Below are 10,655 nucleotides of genomic sequence, written 5' to 3' on the forward strand. Positions count from 1 at the left end.
ATAGAAATGCTAATGATTTTTCTATGTTGATTTTATATCCTGCTACCTTGCTATAGCTATTGATGATGTCTAGAAGCTTCTGAGTAGAGTTTTTTGGGTCTTTAAGGTATAGGATCATGTCATCTGCAAATAGGGATATTTTGGCAGTTTCTTTACCTATTTGTATTCCTTTTATTCCTTCTTCTTGCCTAATTGCTCTGGCTAGGAATTCCAGTACTATGTTGAATAGGAGTGGAGATAGTGGGCATCCTTGTCTGGTTCCTGATTTTAGAGGGAATGGTTTTAATTTTTCTCCGTTAAGTATAATGCTGGCTGTAGGTTTGTCATATATAGCTTTTATAATGTTGAGGAACTTTCCTTCTATTCCTAGTTTTCTTAGAGCTTTTATCATGAAATGATGTTGGATCTTATCAAAGGCTTTTTCTGCATCTATTGAGATGATCAAGTGGTTTTTGTCTTTGCTTCTGTTAATGTGGCTTATTACATTTATTGATTTTCATATGTTGAACCACCCTTGCATCCCTGGGATGAAGCATACTTGGTCGTGGTGAATAATCTTTTTGATGTGTTGCTGAATCGGTTTGCCATTATTTTGTTGATGATTTTTGCATCAGTGTTCATTAAGGAGATTGGCCTATAGTTCTCCTTTTTGGAGGTGTCTTTGCCTGGTTTTGGGATAAGTGTAATACTGGCTTCATAAAATGTGTTTGGCAGTTTTCCTTCCCTTTCTATTTCATGGAACAGTTTAAGGAGGGTTGGTATCAGTTCTTCTTTAAAGGTCTGATAGAATTCAGCAGAGAATCCATCAGGTCCTGGACTTTTCTTTTTGGGGAGACTCTTGATTGCTGCTTCAATTTCATTTTGTGTTATAGGTCTATTCTGGTGATTAATTTCCTCTTGGTTCAGTTTTGGATGATCATATGTATCTAGAAATCTGTCCATTTCTTTAAGATTTTCAAATTTATTTGAATATAGGTTCTCAAAGTAGTCTCTGATGATTTCCTGGACTTCCATGGTGTTTGTTGTTATCTCCCCTTTTGCATTCCTAATTCTACTAATTTGGGTTTTTTCTCTCCTCATTTTAGTCAGGTTTGCCAGGGGTCTATCGATCTTGTTTATTTTTTCAAAGAACCAACTTTTTGTTTCATTAATTCTTTGTATGGTTTTTTTGGTTTCTATTTCGTTGATTTCAGCTCTTATTTTTATTATTTCTCTCCTTCTATTTGTTTTGGGATTTGCTTGTTCTTATTTTTCTAGGAGTTTGAGATGTATCATTAGGTCATTGATTTGGGATCTTTCAATCTTTTTAATATATGCACTCATGGCTATAAACTTTCCTCTCAAGACTGCCTTAGCTGTGTCCCATAGGTTCCAGTAGGTTGTGTTTTCATTTTCATTGACTTCCAGGAACTTTTTAATTTCCTCTTTTATTGCATCGATGATCCACTCTTCATTAAGTAATGAGTTATTTAGTTTCTAGCTGTTTGCATGTTTTTTGTCTTTACTTTTGTTGTTGAGTTCTACTTTTACTGCATTGTGGTCAGATAGCATGCACGGTATTATTTCTCTTTTCTTATATTTGCTGAGGCTTGCTTTGTGCCCTAGGATATGATCTATTTTGGAGAAGGTTCCATGGGCTGCTGAGAAGAATGTATATTGTGTAGAGGTTGGATGAAATGTTTTGTAGACATCTACTAGGTCCACTTGATCTATTGCATATTTTAGCTCTTGGATTTCTTTATTGAGTTTTTGTTTGGATGACCTATCTATTGATGATAATGTGGTGTTAAAGTCTCCCACAACCACTGTGTTGGCATTAATATATGCTTTTAGGTCTTTCAGGGTATGTTTGATGAAATTGGGTGCGTTGACATTGGGTGCGTACAGATTGATGATTATTATTTCCTTTTGGTCTATTTCCCCTTTTATTAGTATGGAATGTCCTTCTTTATCTCGTTTGATCAATGTAGGTTTGAAGTCTACTTTGTCAGAGATAAGTATTGCTACTCCTGCTTGTTTTCAGGGGCCATTAGCTTGGTAAATCTTCTTCCAGCCTTTCATCCTAAGCATATGCTTATTTCTGTCGGTGAGATGAGTCTCCTGTAAGCAACAAATTGTTGGATCTTCTTTTTTAATCCATTTTGTCAAACGGTGTCTTTTGATGGGTGAATTAAGTCCATTAACATTAAGTGTTAGTACTGATAGGTATGTGGTGATTCCTGCCATTTAGTTGTCTTAGTTGTTTGAAGGTTTGATTGTGTGTACCTAACTTGATGTTACTCTCTACTGTCTTGCTTTTTCTTATCCTGTGGTTTGGTGCTGCCTGCCTTTTCATGGTTAAGTTGGGTGTCACTTTCTGTGTGCAGGATCCCTTGCAGAATCTTTTGTAATGGTGGCTTTGTGGTCACATATTGTTTTAGTTTCTGCTTATCATGGAAGACTTTTATTGCTCCATCTATTTTGAATGATAGCTTTGCTGGGTAGAGTATCCTGGGGTTGAAGTTATTTTCATTCAGTGCCCGGAAGATCTCACCCCATGCTCTTCTTGCTTTTAATGTTTCTGTTGAGAAGTCTGCTGTGATTTTGACGGGTTTACCTTTGTATGTTACTTGTTTTTTCTCTCTTACAGCCTTCAATATTCTTTCCTTAGTTTCTGAACTTGTTGTTTTAATGATGATATGTCGTGGAGTAGTTCTATTTTGATCTGGTCTGTTTGGTGTCCTGGAGGCCTCTTGCATCTGTATGGGAATATCTTTCTGTAGATTTGGGAAATTTTCCATTATTATTTTGTTGAATATATTACGCATTCCCTTCGCTTGCACCTCTTCTCCTTCTTCGATGCCCATGATTCTCAAGTTTGGTCTTTTGATGGAGTCAGTGAGTTCTTGCATTTTCTTTTCACAGGTCTTGAGTTGTTTAATTAATAGTTCTTCGGTTTTTCCTTTAATTACCATTTCTTCTTCAAGTTCTGAGATTCTGTCTTCTGTTTGTTCTATTCTGCTGGATTGGCCTTCCGTTTTGTTTTGCAGTTCTGTTTCGTTCTTTTTTCTGAGGTTTTCCATATCCTGGCAGTTTTCTTCTTTATTGTTGTCTATTTTTGTCCTGAGTTCATTTATCCATTTATTTATTGTGTTCTCTCTTTCACTTTGGTGTTTATACAGTGCTTCTATGGTTTCCTTTATTTCTTCTTTTGCTTTTTCAAATTTTCTATTTTTATTGTCTTGGAATTTCTTGAGTGTCTCCTGTACATTTTGGTTGACCCTATCCAGTATCATCTCTATAAAATTCTCATTGAGTACTTGTAGTATGTCTTCTTTTAAATTATTCTTGTGGGCTTCATTGGGTCCTTTGGCATAGTTTATCTTCATTTTGTTGGAGTCTGGATCTGAGTTTCTGTTCTCTTCATTCCCCTCTGGTTCCTGTACTAATTTTTTGCTGTGGGGAAACTGGTTTCCCTGTTTTTTCTGTCTTCCTGTCATTGTCCTTGGTGTTGTTACTGTCCCTGTACTGTGTGTAATTAAGTATTTTCTAGCTTGTAATAAGAACAATGGTAATATTTAGAATGGAAGAGTGAGCTGAGATGGAAAGCAAGAAGTTAAAGAAAAGGGGAAAACAAATATACAGACAAGAGGGAGAAAGCAGAACAAGGTATCAGACAAGAGAGTTTCAAAGGTATAAACAGGGAGTGTTAGTGTACTAATCGACAGTAAGCTGAACAGACATTAGAGAGACAGAGAGAGGATTGAAAAATCAAAGATAAAAAAAATAAAAAATAAGTAAATGAAAGTAATATCTATATATAATAATGAATTAAAATAAAATGGAAAACAGAAAATTAAAAAAAAAAAAACCAAAAAACTTCCAAGTTTATATGCAATGTAGTTTCAGTCTTAATAATTTGGGTGTCCGTCTCAATCTCCAGTCCTGGAGTTGTGCCTCAGATGTTGTTCTGTAGTTGTCTCATCAAAGGGTATGCATAAAGTAGAACAAAACTACACACTCACACACACACACACACACACACACACACACACACACACACACACACACACAAAGCCCCACCAAGTGTCCCCAGTTCAAATGCAATACAGTTTCAGTAAGTTTTTTGGCTTGCAGGTGTAATTCGGTTGTTCTCTCATCAAAGGTAGGGAGAAAAAGAAAAAAAAGCGTCTGGAGGCAGTTCTGAGAGTGGTATCTGCACCTGTGGCTTGCCTGCCTGCTGCTCTCAGCCTGTAGCTGGAGGCGTTATTTATGCAGATCTCTGGGGTGAACTTAGCACTCACCTGGTCCCACAGGCTTTGTTTGCTCAGAGTTCTCCTGTGCGGGAGCCTCTGCTACAGGCTTTCCCCTTTCCAAGCACTGGGAAAGGTTACACTGCCCCGCGTTGTCAGGCCTGTGTGTTTATTTACAGTTCATGTGGGAGGTGGGTCTTCCCCCTCTCCTCTGAAGTTTTCCTCCCACTGCCACTTTCAGCAGCTTTCCTGCTCCTGCTTACTGGGCAGTGCTGCTGCTCCTGCCGGCCGCCATGTTTGTTTACAGTTCACGTGGGAAGTGGGTCTTCCCTCCTCTCACAAGCTTCCCCACTCCTGTTTTCTGGGCGCGCGCCCTGCTCCCGCCAGAGGCTCTCCGGCCCGCCCGGCTTGTTTATTTACAGTCCCGGGAAGGATTCCCTTCCCCCAATCTTCAGCGCTCAGGGCGCCCCACCCTCTCTTTCCAGCGTGTCTTAACTGTTCTTATTGCTTATTACTCAGTTTCTCTTTTTTTCCCCGGGTGGAGGTCAGTCTGTCCAGGGGGCTATGCTGCTCTGGCCCAGGCTTGTCTGTGGGGCTACCGCAGTACCGCGAAGCTCACCTGGTCCGCCTCTTCCCAAGCTGTATGGGCGCCAGCCACTGGCAGCCCCGGGAGCCCTCCTCGTTTCTCCGTTTAACGTGAAGTGGAGATTCTCTGCACTGGCTGGAGATGTGGAGGGGTCAAAGTTATGCCTTTTCTCAGTGATTATGCCTGCAAAGTGTGTCTCCAGCGTCTCTCCAAGATTTCACTATAGGAGGGTCGCTTTCTGCTTCCTACCTCTAGCCGCCATCTTGGAATCTTGATTGGTTTTTTAAAAACAGCTTCGTTGAGATAAAATTTAGAGCTCATCTATTTAAGGTGTATCATTCAATTATGTTAGTATATTTACAAAGTTGTGCCACTGTCACCATTACTTATAGTTTAGAATATTTTTATTATCCCCTGAAAGAAACCTTGTACACATAACCAGTGAAGGTTGTTTCCACCTCTTAGCTATTGTGAATAATGTTTCTATGAACATTTATGTATAAGTTTTTGTTTGAACAACTGTTTTCAATTCTTTGGGGTATATACCTAACAATGGAATTGTAATTTTGAGGCAACTTTATTTTTAACCTTTTGAGGAACTCATAGGCTAATTTCCAAAGTGGTTGCAACATTTTACAACCCTACCAATAATGTATAAGTCTTCTTAATTTCTTCCTATCCTGCCAACACTTGTTATTATCCTTTTATTGGCAGAAAATGGATAAGCTTTTCTTGTGGGAATAAGAAAATATGTTATTTAAGTGACTTCTTTTGATTTGCATTGATCCAAGATATACTTTAAAATATATCAGATGAAGAAGTTACTGATAATGTTCAGGTTTTGTTACATGGATTTTATTTTTTCTAACTTGATATAACAATAATCCTAATAACAATTGCCCATAGTTTCTGTCTTTGAATCTTGGATCTCACTGTGGCATTTCATCTTGGTGTCTCCTACTCTTTGGCACTATAGTGTCATTTTTTTATTGAAATTTATTGAAATCCAGTATTTATTGAAAAAAGACTTCATATGGACTAGAATGAAACTTTAAGATAGTTTGTCCAAGAGACAAATATAAGATGAATTGAAATATGGCTGTACAAATATATTCCTCTTAAAGAAATTTAAGGACTTATAATAATGCACCAAGCAAGTCCTGAGCATTAGGGATATAATTGTGAATAAGATAGACTGTCTTTGTTCTTGAAGTTCATACCTGGAATGGAAAACAGACAATACATAAGAAATAACCAATGTGATGGATATTTTCAAAAGGTCAGTGCAGGGTGCAATGGGAAAGTCCCACGTCGTGTGGAAATGAATTGTTCTGCTAACATCAGTTTTTAAACTGAAGTTGGCTCTCTCAAACCTTAATATGTAATTATTTTTCACTCTTTTATTTTTGAGGAAATACCTACACTGCCTTTCTTTCAGTTGCTTAAACATATCATATTGTGGTCAGCCATAAGCTTTTAGATTTGGCAAGATGGAGTGACAGTTTGGGTTGTTCAAGACATCGATATCAAGATAGATTTAGAAGCTAAAGAGATTTATTGGTGATAACATTTCTGAATGTTGTCAGGGAGTTAGCAGGGCAAACCCTCAGAACACGATACAGGTCTGACACCTGTGAAAAGAGAGGAGGATGGGACACAAAGATCCTGAGACTTGGGTCAGGGAGAGCCCCACACAAAGAAGGCCTGTGGAGCATTCTCATGCTGGAAGAGGTGGTGAGTCCTTGAACCACTACTGTGCTTAGTCAGGCACTGGGAACTCCCACCCTGCACTCTTGCCATCTGCCACAGAGAGACCTACTTTTCTTGGGCTCTGGTAACCACGCCACCATTTTGATCCTTCAGGCACCCATTGCTAATGGCCCACCCCTTGGGGAGGGTGCAGTTAGAGAGTGGAATGCTGGAAATGATTTCAGAGGTTGTGCAGTCACTGACAATCATATGGGCCAGGTAGGATGGTGCACTGTCTTTCATCGTTTCATTTCATCCTGCCCATACCTGTGAAAAGTCCTTTTATGAACTCTCTGTGTGTGTGTGTGTGTGTGTGTGTGTGTGTGTGTGTCTAGGGTTTGCACTCTGGGCTTTGCATTTTCAAAGCAGGTGGTCTACAACTTGAGCCATACCTTCAGGCCCTTTTATGAAAATTTGCCCAAATAACCCAATTTGTAGTGCTGACAAGCAAATATAGTGCTACCACTGAGCTACATTCCCAGCCCTCATATTACCCAATGTGAATGTGCAACTTGCTTCTACTAGATTCCTGACTGAGGTAAAGAGAGTGTTTTCTTTGGAACAGTAGAAACAAATGGCTAAGTGATACGGGTTCATAGAGAATGGGAAGTAGCACAGAAGAGGGAGGAGTAGATGAACTCATTTGAGGGGTTTTTCTATAAGAACAGACAGAGAAAAGGGCAAATAGCTGAAGAGGGTTTTACTTTTCTTTCTGGATGAAATATACAGGAGACCCTTGGTAAATGTGGGTCTATGGTTCCACCATTGTGGAAAAACCACGAATGCTCAGGATGTATAGAGTTCAGTGCTGTATGGCAGATGCTTGATTTATTTTTCCCACAATGCCATCCAACTTCTGCTGAAGACATGCTGCCTTTCAACAAATCTAAAATTTTCACTTGGTCACTTAAATTCAGCACATTAACTTTTACCTTGCTTTTGGGGCACAGTTTGCTTTTTGGAAGGCATAATTATACAAAATTAAGGACTGGGAAACAACAGATCATACAACAATTTAAGTGCAAGGTGGGACTAACTAAGAACTTCTCTGCATCAACTGAGCTGCATAATACATGCTGGGTATTAAAACTTTCTGTTTTGAACTTTCTATTGATTTATTTAGACCACACTTGGTCAAAACTGAGTGTAATAAAGCCTCAAATAGGGTGGATTTACTGTAATGTAACAAGTGTGTGCAGATGGAATGACCTGTGAGAATGATTTCTTCTACAGAAGCTATTGCAGAAGCAAAGACCATGAGTAGGTCAGAGGCAATGGCGTCTAGTGCACAACTGAGCACCCACAATGACAAGGATGGGCCCCCTGTGCAACCACAGGGAGAGCAAAGTTAATAAAGGCAAGATGAGGTTGTCCTCTTCTGATTGCTTCTATTTTCTCAGTAAAATATGAAATAAAAGTAACAGGTGTGAGATAGTGTGATGGAGTTTGAGGAGAGAATAGGGTAAGGTCATGGGAGGAGGAATGGATTAGGGGAATGTAATCAGACAGCTGGACCCATTTGAGACTTGGGACATAAATTTTAAGTGAACTCGAAAGCAGAGTCACATAATTTTCTGCAGTCACATCTTTCTGCTTAGATATTGGTAAGGGGAAGGCAGAGTTGGTTTTGCTAGTCAAGGGTGCTGAGGACATGTGCAGGAGAGGGCAGGAATGGTGAAGTACAGCTCATGAAGGGCAGCCATGTGCTTTACACTGTCTTCTGGTCTCTGGCAACTCACTCTTTTGTGCTGTGAAAGACAAACACCTACAGACTTATTGCTCCCTGGCCCTTGACTTCCAGTGGAAGCCAATGGGCAAATATCAGGGAGTTAGGGGGCTGTGTTCTCCTTTGATCTCTCCTTGCCTTATGACAGTGCTGACTCGATGCTTATGTGTTCTCTTGTGGCCACAGCTCTTGCCAGGTTCCTCCTCTCACTGTCCCTACTCTTATTGGGCTCCAGTGACCTTGTGCTCTCAGGTCCCTTCAGGCTGCTGGTAGTAATGACTTCCTAGTCTCTGGGTACTTAAAACTATCACTTTTCAATTCCCTCCACCTGTTCACTCCTCTGTGGATCGGCCCTTCATGAAATACTCTTCATTTAAGATCTTTTGAGTGGGCCATCTTCTTCTTGCCAGCTGTCTGGCAGAGGATAGAAAAATAGTGATAGTGCCTCTGAATTGGAGGTACCAATGGTGTTGAAGAATTGCTGAGGGAGGGTAGTTGGTTAGGGAGATTGGGATGTTGAAATTATTTCAGAGGTTATGCAATCACTGACAATGAGATAGGCCAGGTAGGATGGTGGGAGTGGGTGGCTAAGGAAGAGAGCATTGGAAGTGAGGAGTCTAGGAGTCCAGGCAATAAGAGGCTAGGGTGCTTGACACACACTTGATAAAGATATTAAGTCACCAAGAACAACTGAAAGAGTAAAATGGAAAGGGAGCCAGCAAGTGAGCCATATGCTAATTATCTGCTATGATCGAGAAGCAGTCAGGGATGATGGCAGGTGAATGCCACAGGGACAGTAGGTGGTGTAGTTTCACAGCTGGCATTTTTGAGCAAGGGAGAACCGTCTGTTAGTAGCAATGAGGGTCATGAAAGACACCCATTGTACTCCTATGCTTTGTAGTATGTGGGGCATGGAAGGGAAAAAGCAAATGCCTCTTGAGAAGATCCTAGGGAAGGCAAGTTTGAGTTTTCAGTTAGAGCTGTAGGCAGATTTCTAAGAAAGAGGGTAACTAAAACATTCAGAAAGAGGTGTGTGTGTGGTTCTGGAGAACTTGGCAGGTGACACAGTAGGACTCTAGGGGATAGAGTAGAAGGGTTGGAGACTGGGAAGGGCTTTTAGCTGAAGTCATATAAGGGGGTGGACAGAACCTTGTGGCCAATGAATGTGGTCATATTGGATGAACTGGAGGTTTGACCATGGAGGTGACTAAGTTGTATCAACCTTAAATGAGTGCTAGAGAGACTGATGCTCCAAAGCAAAGTATTTGTTTAGGAATAACAGAAAATGCAATCTGGGATACACTGCTATGGTTGAAAACAGGCACATCTGAAAGAATTGGGGTAAAGGGGGAGCTTTTAAAGACTAAGGGAACTCCCCATAAGCCATCTTAAAAAACAAATACCATTGGTTACAAGGGCTTGTTGTCTGAGGTAGCATTAACCCATTAGTGGAGGTAGCCACTGTTAGGCAAGTATCCTCATGCTAGCAGCTTATCTGGAATACTACAGTTTGGGAATTCTTTGCATAGTTTCCATTATAAGCATAAATGTGTCTTCATAGTCTCCCAGCTCCATTTTGTTAGGGTTTGGCAAAGTTAACTTCATTTTGATGCTGATAACTTTCCATGGGTGGGAAGGAGTTTTGAAGCATGGTGGAATTATCCCAATGCTCTTGTAGGGTCTGGTAGAGATGAACCAATTTGGGTTGTAATACACATGTGAATGGAAGCAATGCTAGGAATCTCTCTGTATAGCTGTCCTTATCTCAAATTAGCAAAAACACTATGTCTTTCTTATTATTGCTTATGTCTTCTCTTCAACAAAATTGGAGAAGAGGGCAGAACGGGTTCTGCCTGGAAGCTAGGGCAGTGGTGGGGGAGAGGGAAAGGGTGAGGGGGAGCAGAGGGAAGAGCTGGCCTAAACAATGTATGCACATATGAATAAATGAATAAAAAATGGTCTTGTAGGGAAAAGTGGAGAATCAATTTTAATTTCAGCTTCCTTTTTAGGAGTAGCCTCTTAAGAAGTTTATAGGGAGGGATGACCATTGTGTCAACTTTCTTGTTACTATAATGAAATACTGACACAAGCTACTTATGAAGAGGTTTATTGTGGCTCATGGTTCTAGAGGCTTAAGTCCAAGATCAGGTGGCCACATGGTTTGGACCCCTTGTGATGACTGCACATCATGATGGAAGTACAGTGGAGCAAACCACTTACCTCATGAACCAGGATGCAGAGAGAGACATAATGGGTGAGGTCCTGCAATCTCTTTTGAGGGCACACCCCCATGACTTAAAGACCTTCCATAGGCCCTCCTCTCAAAGGTCCATATCCCTTCCCAATATTGCCACATTGGGGA

The sequence above is a fragment of the Castor canadensis genome, chromosome 3 (genome assembly GCF_047511655.1).
Source record: "Castor canadensis chromosome 3, mCasCan1.hap1v2, whole genome shotgun sequence".
Lineage (NCBI taxonomy): Eukaryota > Metazoa > Chordata > Mammalia > Rodentia > Castoridae > Castor > Castor canadensis.